This window comes from Malaya genurostris, chromosome 2 (genome assembly GCF_030247185.1).
Source record: "Malaya genurostris strain Urasoe2022 chromosome 2, Malgen_1.1, whole genome shotgun sequence".
Lineage (NCBI taxonomy): Eukaryota > Metazoa > Arthropoda > Insecta > Diptera > Culicidae > Malaya > Malaya genurostris.
Genome location: NC_080571.1, coordinates 3,968,047 through 3,987,732, shown reverse-complemented (window position 1 = coordinate 3,987,732; position 19,686 = coordinate 3,968,047). Strand labels below are relative to the sequence as shown.

The 19,686-nt window shown below is 36.4% G+C and overlaps 1 protein-coding gene across 4 annotated transcripts in view; it reads right to left on the bottom strand.

Moving 5' to 3' along the window:
• The window catches only part of LOC131433100 (protein salivary glands marred), a 44,685-nt gene extending 30,280 nt beyond the window's left edge, over positions 1-14,405 (bottom strand). Inside the window, exons 1-2 of one of the 4 annotated variants that reach the window (XM_058599905.1) lie at positions 14,298-14,405; positions 13,346-13,535 (exon numbers count right to left, since the gene is read on the bottom strand). The gene's annotated coding sequence lies outside the window, so the exon portion shown is untranslated. Of the gene's footprint in view, positions 1-12,859; positions 13,192-13,335; positions 13,536-13,721; positions 14,246-14,297 lie in introns of those variants that run through there. The other 3 variants (XM_058599906.1, XM_058599904.1, XM_058599908.1) reach the window with 3 other exon arrangements.
• Between the last annotated feature and the right edge of the window lie 5,281 nt (positions 14,406-19,686).

The following is a 19,686-nucleotide window of genomic DNA, read 5'->3' as shown; positions in this document are numbered from 1 at the left end:
GGAAGGATAAGACAACCTTATCCTTGGTTTTCCTCTTTAGCTTCTGCTGCTAACGTGACCATAGACGCTCTCGCCTTTCTGCAAAAGGAAGATCACTGTTTACTGCTACCAGCGCCATTGACGAGCGATGATGAACTCACGAAACAATATTTCCTTCTTCTGAACATCAAATGATAAACAACCATCGTTTTATTTTGAACAAAATTTTGGTAAAATGCTAACAAGCAGCATAAAGCTTATTTACTTTATCAACGTTTCAACACATTTTCAAAAAGCAGTCAAACCAAGAAATATTGATAAATTTGGTGAAGTTTTTAAATACAAATAAGGAAAACAATATATTCATATGTGTACATAAAATCAGCACTATTGAGCAATTGTTTTCTACTCAATAACAAGTAAATTTATTGTTGAAATGGATTTAGAACACATAATGATTCATATTTTGAATGCACATGTGGTAATAATAAACGATAAATATCCAATTCATCAATAAACCAATTGTGTGGTTACAACTTTAAACTCCTCAAAATATTAATAAAACCATTATGAGATTATATTCCAGCCTAGTAGACCATTTTTCATAAGTTTTATGAAACAAAATGAAGCATCAAACCTATGTTAAATCTATTTCGGAATGATTTCAAATTCAAGAAGGTTTTAAAATCAGCTTTATGATAAACATAATCCTATTTATGACAATTTCGTAATGAATAAACTGTTTCGATGAAAGCATTATTTTGGAATATGTGTGTGCCATGCCGATTTTATTGGTTACTTACTAAGAATATCTTAGATTTATTTACTATTTTGAGGCGCAATGTTGAAAGTTTATGCGCTCTTATTTTTATTGCGGGTAAAAAAAGAATTATTACTGAACATTATGAAATTTTAGCGGATTTTGCAAAAGTCGGCATGATTTACAAACAAAATTTGGTGATTAATCGCCTTTTCGGTACGAACCAGCTTCGTTGCATAAAAAAATAGTGCTAGCGTTCCGAAATGTAGTTCTAAAAGCTTTTCATACTTCCTCCATTTTCTATTTTTATTTTAAATAAAGGCGTTCGAGCAAAAGAAAGAGGTTTCAGTTCGGGATGTGGCCAAAAAAGTGGGCACTTCGAAGTCAAATGTCAAATCAAAGAACGTTTGTATCTTCGAACCTATAAGAATCGGAAACAACCAAAACGTAGTCCGAAACAAGACGCATCGATCAGGCCGAGGGTTCAAAAGCTGTACAATACGATTATTGCTGGAAATTTGAACTCCATAATCATGGACGACGAAACCTACGTGAAAACTCGATTACAAATCCTTGCCGGGACCACAATATTATACGGTGCGAGAAGGGCAAGTGTTAAACCAGTCCGAGACATCGATTGAAGTCGAAAAATTTGATAAGAAATCTTTGGTCTGGCAAGCAATTTGTAGCTGCGGTAAGATTTCGAAACCCTTCATCATCACTGCTTCAATGAACAGCGAAATATACATCAAGGAATGTTTACAAAAACGATTTCTACCCATGATTCGAAGCCACAAGGATCCTGTTGTCTTCTGGCCAGATCTTTCTTCTTGCCACTACTCGAAATCAACGGTAGAATGGTATACTACCAAAATTTTAAGCATTAACGAAGGCACATCTTAGGAAACATGTCTCGGCAGCCGAAACCATTCAACAGTTCGAAAAAGATTGGAAAAAAGTGTCAAAACTTGTCGCCAAGAAGTCTGGACGGAATTTAATGAGGAACGTTAGCAAGAAGGTGCGCCAGGTCTGTCTACAATGCGTCTACAATGGCTAAGTAGCAAATGTAAAATGTAATATTCTGTTGTTGTAGTCTAATATTATCAGTATACCGAATATAATTTGAATATCTAACACTTGTTAATTATTTACAGCGAAATCAAAGTGCGTCCATACTTTCTGGGACAGTCTTTAGTAAAAAAAACTCAAGCGTAAGCGCAAAAGACCACTTTTGTAAACTAACCAAATTAATCTGCACGAAAAAAAACCTTCAGCCCGTTCGCCCGGGGCTTTTAAAATTCTTGTTGTTCGATTCACAAACCTTTAAAATTACGAAGTATAAACTTTACAACTCGAATTTCTCGTCATGAGTTTGAACTGAAAATTTGACAGTTAGTAGATGTCAGTTATTGAAACGACAGTGAATCTCTAATATCGTTTTCGCTTGACGCCTAACTGCTGTCAAACCATTTGTTTGAAGTCCGTTTCGAACCTAGTTATAACGTCATTGAACTGAAAATCATGTTAGTTTCGAACCTGATTCTTATATCGGGTTTGCGCACACTCTCGTTGCTAAGTGCGAATCCAAAACAGTTTCGTGAAAAGTGTTTGCATGATGAATCTACCCTGGGTCAGTTTTAGCTTTTTCAAGCGAAAACGACATAAGATATCTGGTATCAACACAAAAATTCCTATTTCAGGTCGTCGCACTATCATTAATTAGGTGAAGCGCCGTCCGAAAGAAGACACGGGGAAAAGTTGACCTCATCGCAAATTGATGATGAATAAATTAATTACATACAAGCATCCTCATCTTCTCTAGCAATCTGTGGTAAATCCAATGAAATGCCTGCGAGCGTATTCGCAGTGCGTCTCTAACCCTAGCAAGCATCGATCTAGTTCAGTTCGGTCGGTCGAATAACAGGATTTTTAAGGCGGTTCCTTCCTCTCTGGAGACATCCCACCCCTTTTTCCTTGTGACTCGAATTATTTTGGATGTATATGAGTATAAACATCCTACGACAAATGTCACACAGATTAACGGCAACTAACATGGTATTTGGCAAACTAAAATTCAATCGTTAATTTAATATTCCATCTTACTGAATCTATCCATGAAGGATTGATCGAATGTTTTCAACCAAAAACCAGTTTAACCAAATTGTTGCAAAATAAGAACAAATTGTTACTCCTTTCCGGTGCGCTCAAATGTACCGACATTGATTTTTTTTTCATTGGGCCGTATTCATTGTACAGAAACAATCGATGCGGTTTCCATGGCACGGTTTGTGTATAAACAAATCATTTAGGTCCGGCATTTGGGACCAACATTCGACAAAGTTAGGAATAGAAAGGCAATACACAAACCGCAGAGATTCTGTGTAGGCAAACTAGTTATGTATAGTATGCTGAAAGAAAGCAGCCACTGTTCAACCGCGAAGATGGTAAAAGTCTCAAGGCCTCGAAAGTGGACTGGAACTGGACTACAAGCTTGGAATGTTGGAAGAATGTTGTCAATTTCATTATTCTCTACTAGTTTTCAAATTTTACCTCTCGTATATGAGAAGATTTAGATCGTCCATAACTAACATCCGGTGCAGAATGTTGATTCCGAAAAGCTCGATACGTGAATGTGAATGTCGTATTGATTTATTCATCAACTTTGGAAGTTAAAAAGGTTCCAAGTACTTACTCATTGGTAAATTACCCTTTGAGTCCTAAATACTTTTGGATGTAGGATGCACTTTTGAAATTCTAATATATCTAGCATCAAACTTTACAATTAAGTAACTGAAAATACGTCAATATACCTCCCTCGCTTGGTTGGCGGGCTTAACGGTATTGCAAATTTCATCAGATACGATTAATTGTCGTTACAGTTGATTGTTTTATAATTGAGTTTATCGAATGAGATATGAAACAACTTGGATAAGATGTTGATTGCATTACGCTCCAACGTCCGGGGTTGGAGAGAACGGTAGGACTTAACTGAGCCTTTCTCATATAGGGTAACGGCTCCCTATTTTATCAGAGCTCCTATTTCCATATCATCCCTTCACCTCATTACTTTGTACATGAATAATATTTTAAAACGTACCTGAACCAAACAATAGAATGTTTTAAAATGATTATTCAAGCTATTGTCACACTTTCTCATTAGAAGAAATGGTTTTAAATTCTTCGGTGATCGTTTTTTCTCATTTAAAACAAACTCACTTCTCAATTTAGGACACATTTTCGTCTCAAGATTTACAGTTCGTCATGTTTCTGAACATCTACTAATCGATTCGTCTCAAAATATGATCACTATTTCTCGCAATTACACTACTATTGAATGCTGGATGACTTCATAATGTTCAATTGCCAGTTGTTTAATTAACGATTAAAAACTTCAAAAATTACCCGACAAGCAATAAAAGTCTTCAAAAATATGAGATGAAAGTTTCCCACTTAGTTCACTTGATTGCGCTTTGTTTTCATCTCATTTGGTTTCGCAAAGTTGACAAGTTTTCTCATAACGTTACAAAAAAATTGCACTGGTTTCTTTCCGCTATATTCCAACATAACGCTGTTAAGTGTGTGTGCTTCATCGACTGTGCACAGAGATGCCAGATACTTTCATAGAAAATCTGTATCTGCTCTATCTGTTTTCACTAATAAAATGAATCAGTTCAAATTGATTTAAAATCTATATACATAAAAATGCAGAGATCATTCTTTGTAATCGCATCACGTAAGAACGGATGGACGGATTGAGATGCTTTTTTTTGTTTGATCAGTTTTTACCCCCACCGGGTTCGTACATCAAAAAAATTAGGAAAACTTACCGGAAAAGTGGGAAAAACCAATAAAGTTATTTTGTATGGACAATGGAATTTTCCACTGAAAAAGTCGCCAATGATTGCTAGATCTACAATTGGTGTTTGGCGCGCAACGAGTTGCATAAGTGTTTGGCCGTCGAAAGAAAGGAATACTAGATCGTTGAAAGAATCTTTTGGCGCGCAACGAGTTGTGTGCGTGTGAAAACTTGATTCATGTGGTTCTTCATTTCGAGCCACGTGCTTAATTGGGTATCTAAATTATTGCTTGCCAAATGACTCAATGACGGAATGCATATGACTTGTTCTAGAAGACCGTTGTTGGCAGGAGAAAATGGTCTGATGTCATTTACCAGTTCATTGGTCATCGCGGGCGCGAGTTTAATAAATCAGAAAATTTTTGAATGAATCAATAAAAAGATTGTGCTGTAGAAGCGCTAAGGTCACACTAAGAAATTATCCTTGCGTTTTTCTTTTTAATAATTTAGATTAGACTAAGCGCACAATTCTGTGAAGAATTTTCAAATTGGTATAATATCAAATTAAAATTTTAGCGTAGTCTCTCTAAGCAACCAAAAATTCCGAAGTACCTGAAAAGTATCCACTTTATTAGAGCTCTAAAGTACGCGTAGCACTTTATTCATTACATTTGTAAACTGCTTAAGCCAAATCATTCCATTTTCAGAACATTGCATCACTTGACCAATTACCAAATGTAAATGAGGAGAATAAACGTTTTATTCATTGGCTTGAACGATAAGAAGAATACTGGTATAATCACTCCTCATGTTCACTCCGCTAGAACAGAAAAAATGCACATGTTTTCATATAATTTTTTCTGATATTGTTCCACAGGACCGAACTCAACCATTCGTTAATTGTAGCTCGAGTACTAAGCAAAATGATGTGGTGACTCGACTAATGAGACAACTATTGATACAATCATTAAACGAATTCAGTTTTCATGTAAAAGTTAATGTACACAAGAATGTTGTTGTATCGGTAAATTGTTAATTGAAAATTTATCCAGTAATTGTCATGCTACGAACATTCATCAAACACGACTAAGTAATATCACCAGACTAGCGGTGAAGCATTTGGTGGAAAATCGCTCGAAACAATTTTATCCCTTCCGATAATTCTAAGGATTTACTATTAAATTTTTAAACGTCTTCAGTCTACAATTAAGCCTTAACTTGCAATGACAAACAAGTCGCGAAGGCAGCTTTTGGAAATTTGCAGAATCAATTTAATGTATTCATCCTGATCAGTTCTGCTCCACGCTTCATATCTAAACCATTAGTTTGAGAGAGATCTACCATCTCTGTTCAATGCACTGACTCAAAGGATGAGATGTCGATCGGTGCATTTGTTTCATTTTTGCGTAACAAAAGCTTTTAACGTGTTCACAATAATTTTTGATGACCTTCGGGCCGAGGTTAATATGTTAAATGTGAATTTGTTGTAATTCGTTTATTGTAGGCCAAGTAATCAGTGAAATAATAACGTTTGAAAGTTCTGCTGCTCGAAAAGATAAATTAAATAACATAATTTCAGGCGAGACGAAGCTCGACGGGTCAGCTAGTTTTAATATAAATGTTTATCAGTGTTCATCATCAAATATTTGCACAAATGATTACCATTTTAACATGTGATTTGTTCGTTGATTGATAAATTATTAAAGAAGTACTGCAATCAAATACTAATAGGTACTCAGAGAGAAAAGTCTTACTTTTTCCTTCTCACTTTTTATGAACCTTTACAAATCTGTATTAAATTTAGAAAATTTGAATAAAATCTGTAATCTAATTTAAATCAGTATGCGAACGCAAAAATCTATACAATACAGATAAATCTGTATGAATGGCATCTCTGGTTCTGTATTTTGTTTTCAAAAGGGCTAATGCCTAAATAGTAACAATTTTTTGTTTTTAAGTTCTCCAAATTAACTGCACAGTAAAAATTTTAAATTTGAAACGAAAGGTAACGAAAACGATTAAAAAAAATTTATACGTCGCAATGATTCCAAATTGTATCTAAAAACATCGTGTGTTGTCTCATAGTTGGCATTAGGCCCTTTTTAAGGAAAATTCGGACATTTTGAACATGAGAGTGTAATAGTGCAATATTTTGGTTTTGATTGCTGTTACCATTGCTAATTTATGGGATGAATAAAGGACCAACGATAAGATGAATATAAAACCTTTGAGATGAAATTAGGAGCACAGTAGTGAACATATCAGAAGTGTTTTTAGCTGGTTTTTAAATATTATTTTAATTTCCAAGGAATGTGAATCAATTCCCAATGTGGGGCAAGGCGAATTAAGCAGACATATGAAAAAACCGCTGTGATTTTAGTAGCTAAATCAGGTTTTTAAGGTAACGTCCTTACAAATGTGGAAATTTATAACCGAAGTCCGGAGAGCCGAGTGTCATGTACCATTCGACTCAGTTCGTCGAGATCACAAAATGTCTGTGTATGTGTGTGCCAAATAATGTCACCCAATTTTTTCAGAGATGGCTGCACCGATTTTAACAATCTTAGATTCAAATGAAAGGCCTTAAGGCATCCCATACAAAGTTCCTGAGTTTCATTTGGATCCGACTTCCGGTTCCGGAATTACAGGGTGATATGTGCAAACCTATTAAAAATGCGAACTCAATTTTCTCGGAAACCGATTTTCACAAAATAAGAAGCGAATGAAAGGTCTTGAAATTCTTAAAAAACTTCCGACTTCCGGTTCCGGTATTACAGTGCGATTAATGAAAATTTTCAATTTCATGAGTATTTTTTCACAAGCGATAGCGATACGAGGTGCACATTTTTATAAAACTTACTGCTAAATTCATCTAGTTGGCAGATCTTGTTAGTTAGTGAATACATAAAACTTCTTTGGGACTACTAGTTTTCGGTTTCCGCTTCCGAAAAAACCGATAATAGTAAAGAAAATCTCCGAAACCGGAACTCACATCGATTTCTCAGTAACGGTACAACCGATTTTTACGAATCATGATTCAAATTAAAGCTCTCGTTGTCTTTAAATATACTGTGCAATTTCATTCTGACCTGACTTCCGGTTCCAGAACTATAGGGTAAAGTATATTTAATCATTCAGTGCGACGATGTAAAATAAAGAAAAATTCTTATTAACTTAACATAACTGTTTACAAATTGAAAAGGTTATGTTAGTTTATTCTCAAAGAAAGTTTAATATTTTATTCAAGATTGAAAAAAAATTCTTCACGGAATCTTCTAGTGACATTTGGTGAAAGGCATCATTACACCACTAGGTGGATTAAAACAGGTTTTATGTTTCACTTTCATACTATCAGCCCTTATCATCAGTATGAAGTGGAAATTAAGTGAAATGAACGTACCCAAGTCAGGTTTCACGCGGTAACGGAACAGTTGAACGATGAATCAGGTTCATCTTCGACGTAAGTTGGTGTTGTGTGTACCATGGATTATATAATAATATAGACTGAACATGTAAGCAGACCACTGATAGCTGTCAAACGATGTTCATTCAGTTTATATTGTGATGATGTGTCGTTTGGGACCTGATGTGTGAGATGATGTGTGAGTGAAATGTAAGAGAAAGTGCATGCAAGAACTGTAATAAAGGCCGTTTCAGCTCAGGACTAACGATCGATCAATAGAAGAGATAGAAATTGGGTAACGGTACCCCCATCCATCTCAAATCTATTAGTCTTTTCATATACGAAAACCATTAGTTAGAGTGAGATCTGTTATCTCTGTTTGATAGATTAAGTTCAAGAGTTATATGAAATTTGAAGCATTTTACGTCGCTAAAACAGCAGTATTGAATAGTTCACGAAGTACTTTCATGTCATCATGTCACCATGTTATTTTACCGACTACTCGACTTTCAATCAATGAATTGTAATGAAATCGAATACAATATCTTTGCTTCGTTTCTAAGAAGCAATACCGCAGAAACAATAGTTCGAAAATGATGTCATCTTACTCTTGAAGTCAATCTATCGAACAGAGACAACAGATCTCACCCTAACTAACTGACTAATGGAGCTAAGATAAATGGGGGTACCGTTACCCTATATTTATCTCTATTCATGGCCGATCGTTAGTCCTGAGCCTTTATTACCGTTCTTGCATGCACTTCCTCTTACACTTTACTCACAGATCATCTCACCAATTAGGTCCCACAAGGAAACGATACAACCTCACAAAATGAACTGGATGAACATCGTTTGACAGCTATCAGTGGTTTGCTCACATATTCAGTCTATATTATTTTATTCTATTAGACAATTTTTCATCATATTCCACAGTATTTCATGGTACACAAACCACCAATAAACGTCAAAGACAAACTTGATTCACAGTTCATCAGTTGTCATCGTGTGAAACCCAATTGGGATACGTTCACTTGACTTAATTGTCACACTGGAAATAAGGGCCGGTAGTATGAAAATGAAACATAAAACAGAACTCAGTTAAGCTCTACCGGGCCCTCCAACCCCGGATGTTGGAGCGTAATGCAACAATATCTTATTCAAGTTGTTCTATCATATCTCATTCATAAAATTTAATAATGAAACTAAATGCTGTAACGCATTGTAACGCTAATTGATTGTATCTGATTATGTTTGCAATACCGTCAAGCCCACCAACCATGGGAGGGAATTTCACTAATGTTGTTTCGCTTGATGCCAAACCTAACCCAGTTTCCACCCTAGCTGTTGTCAAACTGTTTGTTTGAAGCCTGGTTCGATCCCATTTACATCGTCATTGAACTCAAATTCGAGTCAGTTTCGAACCTGATTCTTATATCGCATTTGGTCACACCCCACTTGATAAGTGTGAACCCGACCCAATTTCGTGAAAATTGCATGTTTTATGAAACTCCCCTAAGACTTGTAGTAATATGCACATATTCTGCAACAATGGAATCTGTAGCAAACTTAAAAATCCATTTCACTCTGATAAAAGAAAACTCGTTGGATTCAGTACTTTTGATCTGCAAATTAAGACCTGAAAATAATAAAAATAACATTTTTGTTATGAAACTGACGAAAAGTATACCCAGTGATAGAACTTGAACAGGCAACCCTTTCTCGATACGTGGAATTACTTTGCTATTGATCTACTCTTGAAGTCCGGGAAATCCACATTGATGAAAACGGTTGAGCCGTAGAGCCCGCACTCCTTTCATCTACCGGATCTTGTAGCGATTTCGTTCCACGGCTGATACAAACCATGTGATCAACTCCGTTCGGGTGGAATTATTTGAACACACAGAAACACTATTTTTATATCACGAATCAATGGTATTAAAAGAATTTGCAGCTTAAGTGGTATGATTATATATAGTCTTCGGTGGGAACTCAATTAAGAAAAAAACAAACTATAAACTTTGTCCAAAGCAACGCAGGCATATATTTTCATTCAGTCGGAAAAATAAACTGAACTGTCTTGTTCCCTATCCGTCTTTAAACAAGATGTTCGTTACGGGAAATTAACTCGTCTGCTCCGAAACCGAATATTTTGATTTCACACCAGTCTCACTACCACGAAGTGGAATCCAGTTCTGGATTGTTTAAAACGTTTGAGAGTCGAGTGCATCAGCTACACTACCGATCGTCGAATTTATTTTCAGTTTAATGTTGGTAGATTACTATTAACGAGTGAAACGCGTTTCGATTCTGATAGACAACTAATGCATTTTAGAATACAAATAATATAACTGAAACCAGATGTGTTTGATTAACTACCGATTGGACACAATACCTGTCAATCATGTTTCTTTAGTAGCGAAGGCAACAGTGTTATGGTTTTCTTATAAAATGTACAGAAGTTTTAATTTTGTTTCACGAATTTCCTATTAAACGATGAGAAACGAATTGAAACTGTCTGTTATCGTTCCTAACAAAAATAAACGAATGAGTCAGTTACATTGGCGGGTTGCGCACTGATATCATCGTGTTTTCTGTTGCTTAGGAAGTAGTATTGAGAATTGATACCATTCTACTCTAACTGAATATCATAACAGTATGATATATACACCATTGCCGGTCATCTCCGTCTCCTTCGTCAACAGGAAAGAACAAAGGATGATAAGGCGAGGAAATGTTGATGCTTTACCTACCTTCCTAAAGGATGGCGAACGAAAAACTAAAGAATAATTCTATAAGCGCTATAATTCAACATATCCGATATTACGACCTACGATTCTGGAATTACAGGGTGATGAGTTTTTAAAATTCAAACCATCATAGAAAATTACGATATAAAAAAATCTGCAAAGTTGGGCTCAAAAGTAGTCCAATTTATTCGTCATGTTAATTCATAGCCATACGAACCGATTTGGATTATGTTGGTCTCTGAATACCGGTTTCGAAAGTACCGTAAATAGTGACCAAAAACTCTAAAGTAGAACTCACTTCGACATCTCATGGAATGCTTAATCGAATGTCACAAGTTTAGCAGTGTGTCTTAAAAATTATAAAAACGAATTAAAAACAAACACGTTTAGATTCAAAGAATTAAGTTTATGATTTCATATTAAAATTTTTCTTTTCGATCCGACTTTCAGCTGCGAAACTACAGAGTAATGAGTGATCGAAATTTCAAACTGTCACTTAAAACGACGGTCGTTAAAATAATTTTATGAAAACTAAAAACACATGAAAAAAACTGTCACCATCTCACTACCAGGTGGATTAAGCAGGATTTTTTCTGTAATATTGTTTTTATAATACAAGCAACAATAAGGAGTGTATCGAAAAAAAGCTATCCACATACATTTGTGTTGTACGCATGTTTTTCTGATAGTTTTTTATGCTCAGATCATAGCATGCTGTGTGTTTGACTGTCTGTTTCGTTTGTTTACTTATTTGTGCGGTTGAAATTCTGCGTTTTTAAAATGTCGCCTATTGAAAAGGAAGTGAAAATTAAGGTTCTGGACACATGGCTAAGTGAGAAGGGTATTACTATGCGAAAATTTGCGAAGCGGTTTGGAATTCATCATGCCAGTGTTAAAACCATCATTAATAAGTTTGGGGATGAGCTACCAGGAAGAGGCAGAAAATCCGGTTCTTCCAACCCGAAACTGGACCAGAAAATGGTATCTCTAATCATAAAGAACAAATCAATGTCAATACGCGATTTGGCCAAAAAAGCAGGAACGACTGTTGGAATGATCCAGCGTATCAAGAGGCGAAATCACCTGAAGACCTACAAGAAGGAGAAAATTTCGAAATAAAGTGTAGAACAGAAGAAGCGAGCAGGAACAAGGGCCGGAAATTGTATTCGCGTCTTTTGCAGTGTCCGGATGCATGCGTTTTGATGGACGATGAGACTTATGTAAAGGAGGACTCAAAAAACCCTTCCAGGTCCACAATACTTTACTGTCGTCGTTGGGGAGAGGATGTGAGCGATGCGGACAAGTGGAGAAATTCGGTCGAAAGGTACTGGTATGGCAAGCAATATGTTCCTGTGTTTTGAAGTCAACCATTTTTTACACTACCGATCTATCGATCTGAGTATCTTCAGAAGAAATTGCTGCCTTTATATAAGAGGCATAGTATACCTCCACTGTTTTGGCCGAAATTAGCGTCTGCTCACTATGCCAAAACCACTCTCAATTGGCTTGCGGAAAAGGGTATACATTTCGTTGAGAAAAATATCAATTTACCAAATTGCCTTCAGCTTCGACCCTTCGAACGGAACTGGCAATCGTGAAGAGGGTCTTCAAAAATACTGGTAAGGCAGGAGTTCAAAAAAATTTGGTCTCAAGCGTCAAAAAATACGATGCAACACTTGTCGGGAACTTAATGAAGAGCGTTCGATCAAAAGTTCGAAAATTCTTGAATAACTTAAAATAAATCCGGTTTTCATTATTCTCAAGTTTAACCTCGTATTGTAAAGGATATATTATCGTTTTTTATCATAATTCGAAAGAAAAAATTGTGGATAGCTTATTTTCGATACACTCCATATTAGATTCAATAACTTCGCAATCCGTTTATGGTAGGCCAAGTAATAATACACTAATGAGCTGACTATGAGTGCAACTGACCTAAATAAATAAATTGAAAAATGTGTCGCTGTAAGAAGCAAGATTAACAATAACACTTGCCGCATAGAAATGAAAACCTCCTGTGACAATTTAAAATTTCGTTTTCAAAGAGTTTTCGTATTTTATCTTGTCTGAAGTAGGGTGACGTGCATATTTTTTACAATTGGAAATTTTTAAGCAAGGTGTAATGCTCATTTGTTTAGCATTTGATGTTTAAGACGAAGAAAAATTTTGAAAACCTTTAATATTCTCGATCCCATCGGAGGTACGGTTGGAGTATGACGAATTCGGGATCAGTGCCTCATATAAAAAAAAGATTGCTGTAAATATGTGTTTCGATCTTTCCATTGCTATCGTATTCGCCCTTCTCCTTCCGCTCAGAAACACATTCGAGTTTCTGCGCCAGACATTAGATAGCGGATGCGAAGAATGGAAAACTTCCTGATCAAGGACGAAAAGTAGCAGCTGCTGCTTTTGACGGTTTCGTATAAAGCAGTATAAATAAGTTGGCAGGTACTTGCAGGCAAGGGAAATGAGGTTCTGTAATATTTTTCCCGTGCACAAGGACCTTCCCGCCTCTATATATTAGAGAGTTCATATGTTTGTCAACTTCATCCCTTGCACATTCGCGTATGTTGAAACCAACTGTCAAACGAAACAGGAAAGACGGAGAATAAAACTTTCATGAGAGAGAGAGAGAGAGAAAGCAGCTCACATTGACTCACCAAAACTAGTGTCCTTTTGCAGCTCAGTCGCGTGCTACGCTCAAAAGCTGGTGTCCTTCACTGTTCCTTGTATACGCCTCAGGACATTTTCCAGTGGTTGAAGCACGCCACGGAAATCGACAAATATATTTTTTTTATTCTATTCACAAAAGGCTTCGTTTGGTTGCGATCCTTTCCACATAATACAAAGCTGCAAAAAACACATTTAAAATTTTATCACTAGATTGTTGTTTATAAGTAACAGCAATGACGAATCACTCGCACACTTTTTGCTGTTATCTGATTCCATTCATTCATTCTACGTTAGTCACTCCTCAAGCAGCGACCAGCATTTCTTCATTTTCTTTATATCAATACAACTACAATGATATCACACCTCATCGTTAAATCTTTATCACTGGATCAGCTCATACGCTCGTAGCTGCACTAAATTATTTTATGTTCATCCGAGCATGCCGTTCGACTTTTAATGCACTTCTCGTTGCCCCTGTTACGACAATAACAAATAAATCATTTTCCTCGTTGCGCGAGTCAAAAGTGAATGCACTAAACACAAACGAAAGGAAGGCAACTTTGATGAACGCTTTAGATGCAGTGAGCAATTTTCGCATGTGATGACGGCGACGTGTCTACGCGAATACCTTCCAAACTTGACTTGTTATGAACTACCCATTTACTGAACGGTTTGTGCCATTAGTTACCAATCATCTCTGGGTGCACACTGTGTGTAGCAAAGTCTTCATCCATTCACCTAAATTCAATTAAAGTAACCGTCGAGAGCGTATCTTCCTATTTACGGTTCGAAAACCGCCAACACCTACGCATAGCTGCAGCAACTAGTGTTGTTTTCCTCGCCGAAGTAAAATAACCAAAACAAAAAAGGGTATTTATGCGAGTGCAACCAATAAGTTTCCCACCTCCTATCCTTATTATTTGCAAACTGTAGTTATACCTTGTAGTGGTCACTACTGTGTACACACAGGGGAAATTCCCATAGCATCGGTTTTTTTTGCGGCGTAATGAAAGCACTTCACATCCACACAGTTGTATCGAATCTAATTGACTGAACTCGATCTGCTCTCATATCCAGCAGCACAGCTGTTGCACTCTCTTTTGTCCAGCTTTGCTTATTCTCAACAAAAAATCCTCCTGAGTAGTAGACAGTGAGCAGAGTTGCTTTTGAGAGTGGTTGGTGCTTACCATCTCAACCAACATAGTTCAGAACAGAAAATAACGGATGTCATGCGGTACACCTGATTAGAAGGGGGTGTTTGATTAGAGACGGGCCATTCGTTCGAGAACGCTTTCGATAGAATTAGTTATTCCTTAAAGAATAATATTTCTTTCAAAATATTTGTGTTGTGTTGTAATGATGGTCTTGATGCACTTTAATTAGAAGTTTCTTAGGAAATGATATTGGGATTTGATACCATTCCAACTCCGATTGAAAATACGAACATTTTGATAGTCTTAGAAAAGGATGATAATTCACCTACTTTACGCCAGGACTACCACTCATCAAACTCATTAAATAGGTGTCGAGGAGCTGGTGATTTGAACAATTAAGGATTAACTATGAACATTCGAGGCGACCATGCAATAGGATACGCTGTTCATTATTAGTGCACGTTTGTACGAACGAGAGAGAATAATTTTAAAAAATTCATATATTAACTAGGCCATATTATAAACCAGGCGTTCTCCTGATCTTAAGCCAAACGCAGTTATAAAGATAAACTCAAAATTTTAATGTTTCATGCGATCCATAGAAAAATTTTGGATGAGTAACCGTAAACCGTGAAATAGTGTAATTTTAATGATCTTCAATAAGCGTCGCTAATCATTGGAAAACGCAACAAAGCATGTTTGGAAGTAAGTAATACTTTCGTATTTTAAGATCCACTGAATATAAGGCAAAATTCCGCCATTTCGTTCATATTATAAATTGATGTTATAGGGGAAGATGTTCGGTTGCCGGCACCCCACCCTAACTTTTGACAGAAAGCAGGTAGCGTCATTCCGACAAATGTCATGTGTGTGTAATAGCAGCACGTTCGATTTTATGCCGAATACGAAAGCAAACAGACGCTTGTACTTTTTGCTGCGCTTAAAACAAATTTTAATTGCGTGAAAATCAACACAAAAGTTTTTTATGACTTTTTTTATAGTTTCATAAATAGAAAAGCATCAATCGAAAAGGTTTATTTATTAGGTGAAATCGATCTATTTCGTGATTTACGCCCTTATTCTGAATAACGACGTATTGGTTTTTCGATCGAATATGGTTCGATCGAATCTTAGCTACCTTTGATTTTGCTAGCGTTATTGGGAATACAAATGAAATACGCGGGAAAAAACGATACGACGTTATTCAGAATAAGGGCGTTAATACCAGATGCTATTAAAATTTTCGCTAACCAAAGTTTTTTTTTCGTCATTTTCGAAATGTCTACCGGTTTTGGTTACCGGCATGATATGCAGAGATTCCAAGTCTGCAAATTTGTCTGTAAATTATCAATTTTCTTAGTTAACATGTAAACCTTTTTTATTCTAAAGTCTTTTTTCAGACTTTTGAAACTTCGATTGTTTGCAGACATTCGTCAGAAATTACAGGCTTTTGAACATTGACGCGATCTTTGCTTTTTGCTAGCTAAATGTCAATAAAAATTTTTCAATCGATTGAATCAACTTAGTTTCTTATTTAGTTGTTAGTTAGGGACTTTAACTTTCCACTGATGTATATATGTCCGCATAATGTGCACTTTGTCAGATGTTATAAGCTTTAGGGGGGGAAAGGGTACCGGTAACCGAACACTCTCCCCTACATAAGAAAACATTGTCATATTTACGACGCATGTAGTAATCAGATGCTTGTTGTTTTGATTTAAGTAATAATTGAACTAAAATTAATGGCGAACCGAGTTCATCAAGGGGTCCCATTCAAATGATCACATACCACTCTAACTTGAGTTATTTTACGATTATGTTTAATAAACGTAATAACATAACATGTCAAAAATGTACAGCGATGTTGCTATCAAAGAAATTGGAAGCGTTTTCCCACATTATCAGATCCGAATGGATTCCGAATCGGCGAGAAATTTTCATTCGGAATTCCATGTGGAAATCATGTGGAATTTCGAATCATTTCCAACTCCAGTGCAACAACCGATTCCGAATGAATTTCGCCTACAACCGGTTGATTCGGAATTGAGTGAGAAGATGCGGACTCAAATGTCATTTCGTCTTTTTTTTCTTCTTTCCCGATTTTGCACGTTTTCGTGCTAATTTTCAATTTATTTAAAAAAATATATAAATATAAAAATTTAAAACTTCATGTTTTTCGGATATACAGAACTAGTAAATAACCAGTTCTTCTTAGAATTCCAACATAAACTGTTGAAATTCGCTGGAAATTAACAAAACGGCCTACCTTAGTCTGCATCATCCATTCCTCTAGCTGGAGTGTAGTGAAATGGCTTGAGTCGCCTGAATTTTACACTAACACATTCATAAAATGAGCGAATATTCAATGACATTTATAATGTCACTGTCAATCAGGTTGATCGAGCAGCCAGCTCAGGCGAAAATTCTAGCACTGAACCGATCGAGCACTGAAAAATCATGCAGTCGAGTAAGAATTCATTGCTCATTCCGTCATTTCGATAATGTGGGTTTAAGCTGGTGTTATGCTGAGGTCGTTGGATATTGAAATCAGCGTTGCCAGGTCATTTTTCCAAAAATCTGTATTCGGCGCAAAAATCTATCTGTACCATATCGGTATCAGAATCTCGTCAACATAAGTTCACGGAAATGTAAAAAATCAGTCTCGTAGAGCAACCGTCGTATCGTGTTAGTGCGGTGAAAATTCGAGTATTTCGCGAGAAAGAAAGGATTTTCATCCGTACTTCGGTGACTCCACTTTGTCACATAGCGAGGGTTTCACTTGTAGTCCAGTGAAAAGAAAGTCCATTGGACTATAAACGAAAGCTAACTGGCAATATAGCTAAATCGCTGTGCCATCAATCGGCGTCATCTCAAGTGAGGTGACGCCACCAGAAGTGAAGAAGAAGAAGAAGAGCAACCTTTTCTCCTGTCTATCCATGCTATCAACTAAAATCGGTATTTATCTTTACGATCCGTGAATTATCGGTATTTTTGGAGTACATATCTGTATTGCGGTATAGAGGTCAAATACCTGTATAAATACCGATAAATCGGTATACCTGGCAACGTTGATTGAAATTCCACAGTAAACATGAATTGAAAGATAGGTTTTTTTTTGACGTAATACATAATGGGTTAATACCCAGTGCCGCTAACTACCAAAAACGTACAATATGATAATTGAATCACAACAACCATAGACAAGATCAGTGTGTCACACTATAATTCAAAACATACCGTCAAAATCAAACAATCGAATCGCAACCTATATTCTGTTTTGAAAACTCGAACTTGATCGACAAAATATCACACTTTATCGAAAAATCTGGAATCGATCGAAACACAGAATGGAGAGTTTATAGGAGAAATGAATTAACTTTCTCGGTGTTAAATCACGTTCGAAAAACCCTTGCCTAGAATTCTAGACCATTCGGAGCGGTTTATAGTGGTTTTTACGGTCGCTTAGCAGCGTAAATTCGAAACCCAGTTGTTTACACTTGATTTCAGGAAAATAGTTAGCAATGTCAGTTGAGTTTATTGAACGAGACTGATATGTCGCTCACTAAGTCACGACCATCTAATTCTACTGAAAATGTTACCATAGATTTTTTATGTTGTTACGCTATGTGCAACAGGAGATGTCTACATTCATAAACTTATCACTTTTCCAGAAAGTAATTTATCTTTGACTCTACGAATACCCCATCAATATTCCTTCAAATGATAATTACAACATAAATGAATTGATTTAATTGATAAATACTACCGTTCATTCTATGAATTCTTTAAACAATACAAACTAAGTTACTTTTCATTTTGGTATTTAATTTTTACACAAAATCAGTGCGAATTTTATTAAAAAATTATCCTCTCCGACCAATTTTGGTAGGCAGAGATGTCTATCTCCTCTGTGTGACGAAGAGCAAGCAAAATTTCTCCCCTCGCACTGACAACTTCAACGAGAGCTCTTCTCTTTCACATTTATACACCACTGTTGTGTAAGTGTGCACGCTTCATGAGTGCGTTTGTTTATTTCCTTTTACCTCTTCCACTGAATCGCACCAAAGTGCTAGAGCATTAGCTAATAAATTCTCTGAGGAGGATGCAGATACTTTCACAGAGGTGTACACGCCGGTGAGCACTCTGCTGTATGGTTTTCGTAGATGAAGCGTGGACACGCAAAATCAGCAAAATAAAACAATTTATCGTAAAATTTTCGGTTTTCCTTGCAAATTTTTCATAGCAAGGCCAGATCTACTCTCTATTAATTGAAGTTCACAGAAGTGTTCGCTCACCATAACGCGCCAGTGGTCACTTGGGTGTATTTAGACGAGAGCGCGTGTGAGCGATTCATGCGAAGAGAATGTGTTTCACTCGCGCCAGCTGCTTTAACCACAAGCACACACTCAAATGCTGTCTATTCGACACTGAGGAGAAGTGCGCTTTCCTCTTTGTGCGGTGCTTCGTTTTTTTCATCCTCGGTGTGGCAGAAATCTGACTCTAGCGTTTATCACTCTGGTGAAATGCCATCTCTGTTGGTAGGTTATGTTTATATCAGTGGCTTAAAATTCACCTAACGGACAATAATTTATAAAGCCACTTCTTAAAACATCAAATCACTACTAAAAGTGATAACTAAATTGCTATTACCTCCATTTTGACATGAAGGTGATTAAATCGTGGTGACTATCACCTTACGTAATGTCAACATTTGATAGTGATGTTAGCCTTTCAGCAGTGGTGACAGAACTTGGTGATTATCACCTTACATGATTCCAAATTTTCAAAAGTGATAATTACTTGGTGATAATCACCTTACATGATTCCACCCCAGTTTAGGAAAATTTTTACGGTTTTTGTTCCGTCTGTTTAATTTTTTTTATTCAATAGTAACATATTTGAAGGCACACTGCTTAAGCTCTTAGATGCCAAGGGCATTTTCTTATTTTAAATTGTAACTAACTTAAAACTATGGTATTATCATTAGGGTAGTGGCGAATTCCGGTCGCAATGGTCGATTCTGGTAGATTCAGTCTGCAGCTGGCGATCGGCAATGGTCGGTGGATTAAATATGACATTAGTGTCTTCCAGATGACGATTATACGTTTCAATGGGTCCGCGGGAATCGTCTGTTTAAGTGATGGTGTACAATATTTTACACACTTTACCCTATA